The 3,678-nt window shown below is 35.5% G+C and overlaps 1 pseudogene; it reads left to right on the forward strand.

Moving 5' to 3' along the window:
* Positions 1-1,898: 1,898 nt before the first annotated feature.
* On the forward strand, positions 1,899-2,627 carry LOC149563410 (aluminum-activated malate transporter 14 pseudogene; annotated as a pseudogene).
* Positions 2,628-3,678: the final 1,051 nt, after the last annotated feature.

Raw genomic sequence — 3,678 nt, forward strand, 5'->3', positions numbered from 1 at the left:
AAGAATTCAAATACTATATCTCGACGTAGTACAAAATCAATCAAAATCTATGATCTAGCTATTGGTTGCGTATATTATTTATAGATTTAATTTTGTAAGGTTTTTGCACAAACTATCTCATCCAATATTAGAAATGGGAAATATGACAAGACAAATGACAGATCATGAAATTTGATATTGAACACCTAGGAAAAAAATCATCCAATAAAATCTAAAAGTAATAGATATTACTCTTTAAAGATTCTTGTAATCAAGAATCTATCACTTGATAATTATTAAATCTAAAGTCCCTTACTTGATCCCACTTTATAAGCCATTCTTGGCTTACATGGTAGAATAAAGTCTATTATCCACGATACATAAAGTAAGAAAAAAGAAAAAGAAATCATACAATTTCATCCAAATTTCGAAAAGAACAATCCATAGAATGGAATTTAAAATTTAAAATTAATATATATTCTTATTTAGAAAAAATGATAATATAAAATCTCCCTATAATAACTTTCAACGAAAGACGTTTAAATTTTATAAGACTATATATTTGCATATAAAAATAATTTTTAAAATTTTTTTTTATAATAGCCTTTTCTATTAATGATTAATAATCTAGGAATACAATTCACCAAAAAAGAACCGGAGATACAAGATCACCCACCCAGAATTCACAAGTATTATTTCCGTGACAATGAAAATAAAGTAACTCAATCATCTCCCTCTCCCTCTCCGTGACAAGTATTATCTCTGCCATTAGTAAAACAAGAAATGCAAAGGCCGATTCATTCGAGAAGCCGAGTTTTTTCTCTTCCATCTTGTAAGGCAACCGCAAGAAGAAATGAACGGTTTTCTCGATCCTCAGAATTTATAAGATCTGCTTCCTTACTACAATTGAGCTCATTTATAAGGTGCTCCAAGATTTTAGCCAGGGTGTTCTTCTTTGGTGTTTCTGAGCGCTTGTGTAACTGTTCAGACCGAGATTAAATTACATTATAAATCAGGTTGGCTGGATCTCCTCTACTTGAAATTTAAGCTCTTGTATCTGAAATTTGATTGAATCGATTTTGTGTACCATGGCGTCTCTTGGCAGCGGCGAATGCAGAACTAACATCAGTATGTCTAATGAAGAAATTAGCTACAATGAGTCTTGAAACGAGGGATTTCTAAGAAAAATTTGGTTAAATATAAGCAATGTTTTGATGGGGTGGTGTAGAAACATAATGGATGTTGGAAGAGAGGATCCCAGAAGGATTACACATGCTATAAAAGTTGGGTTGGCATTTTCATCGGTTTCGTTGTTATTTCTGTGGGATTGATTATTTCGCAGGGTGGGATTTGGTAACCATGCAATTTGGGCAGTCATGACTGTCGTTGTCGTTCTCAAATTCTCTGCGGGTATGAGTTAGTTTAATTTAATTTACCCCTTGTTCGATTGTTTCCCACGCAACCATCTTTTTCGCCCTAATCGACTAACATTTAGAATGGCTGTTGTTGCTGCTTAAGCAGGGGCTACCATCAAGAAAGGCCTCAACAGAGGAATTGGAACCATGGTGGCTGCATTTCTTGCCTTCCTCGTTTGCCACGTGTCAGAGAAGGTAGTGCGAGGAAAGGCGTTTGGTTGTAAGTCTGCTCATCTTCCCCGCTTGGGCTGGCGAGGATCTTCACAATTCCACTGTCAGGAAGTTACAAGGCTTGGGGAAATCTCTGCAGGGTAAGAAAATCGAACGAAAACAATTGAGGTTAAAAATCCTTGTTTTGATTGTGATGAAAACGTATCGTTTTCTTCAGCGTAAAATTTGTGTTTTTCGCAATGGGCTGTTACAGATGAACTACTAGTAAGCTTTGATTGGTGTGGCTTGTTATCAGTTCGGTAGATTAACTTGTTAAAATATCCGACTAATGTAATGGGCATGATATATTTGATGTTAGGATGCGTGGATGAATATTTCAGCGGATACCGTACTGATGAGAAGGTGGAAGATGAGTCAGAAGATATTATACACAGAGGATACAAGTCTGTGCTGGACTCAAAGGCTACCGATGATTCTTTGGTAAACCGTAAAAATATATAGTTATTAGAAGAAACTAATTAAGTGGTAGCTATGACAACTTTCGACATTAAAGAATGTTAAATGGATCATCTGAAAGCAGTGATTGTACATGTTAATTGCACGAGGCATTTGCTAGGTGGGAGCCAAGGCATGGTCTATTTCGATGCCGGCATCCAAGGAAGTAGGATGTGAAAATTGGAGTGAAGCTTCGTTATCTGGCTTATCCTATTGTGGCCTTGCACGGATGCCTTCGATCTGAAACCGAGGTATATTCGTATGCATTTCCTCATTTGGTATCATTACCTTAAATTTACAAATTATCTTCAATGCATGCACTATAGCTGATGAATTTTTGTTTTGCATACGTTTCAGGCCTCTCATTCCCTTCGTTCACCATTGAAGAAGCCATGCACCAACGTCGCCCACAAAGTAGCCAAAATACTGGCAGAGCTGTCAAGCTGCATTGAACAAATGAGAATATACGACTTCGAGCCAATATTGGAAGAAGTTCAACATGCACTGGAGGATCTTCAAGTGTCCTTGAATTCTGAACCAAAGCTCTTACTACATTCAACAACATGAATGCCGAGTCAGAAAATCGTACTTGAGAATGAAAATAGAGAAGAGGAGGTAAGGTGGGCGACGAGAAGAAGATCATGGCATGGAGAAAGTAGTGACGAGAAGAGGTTAATGCTGAGACACGGTGTTGAATTTGGAGAAGCACTTCCATTGGCTACATTTGCGTGGTTGGTGGTGGAGATCATAGCGAGGCTTGAGCACGTGGTACACGCCATGGAAGAGCTTGCGGCAATGGCAAAATTCAAGCCTCATAATCCTTCAATGTCGGATCAGGAGGCTTTAATCATAACTAGTTCTACTTCTCCGCGTAGTTATATCCAGAGACCCAGTCTTGCAAGAACGCCAGAAAGATGTGTACATATCAACAATGTCGACTGATTTTTCCCTTCAATTCACACTCTAATACAGGAGTCGATTTTTAACATCATACACTAAGGGAAAAGTTAAGCTTGCCAAAAACAAAGTCAAATTCTATGATTGCATTATTAAATTTTATGTATTAATGATTTACACTAGTCTCATTTTTTTCTCTCTCACAATTGTCATATCATCTTGCTGACACCATGAGCTACTCCTAATCCCAATCTTTCTGAGAGGAGCATATATCTTAACTTCACTATGCATGTCTAATCGAATAATATTATAATTATACCAAATAATCAATTTAAAAACAATATACACTATTATGACATTGGTAAATTTTTGTAAACTTTTTAAAGACTAGTTGTTACACCTACTTCCAATCTTGTTTGAGCAGATGTCAAATAACATTTTTAATTTTCACTTCTTTCTAATTTACTAATATCAATCTATAATACCTTCTATTCTTATTTATTATTATAATTATAATCTCATCACATACTTTTATATCATGATTATTCTTTATTTGTTTCCACTATCTATATCTACATCTCTATAACTCTTGATATTACCTCTTCGAGACCACTACCTCTTATGTTCCAAATATCAAATATATGTTTATTCATGACCAAAAATATTTGTAGTAATGAACAATATTTATCGAAAATATTTCAGATTATAAAACATCTTTCTC

This window comes from Cupressus sempervirens, chromosome 4 (assembly GCF_028749045.1).
Source record: "Cupressus sempervirens isolate cs-2001-9-10 chromosome 4, ASM2874904v1, whole genome shotgun sequence".
In the NCBI taxonomy this organism is placed as follows: Eukaryota; Viridiplantae; Streptophyta; class Pinopsida; order Cupressales; family Cupressaceae; genus Cupressus; species Cupressus sempervirens.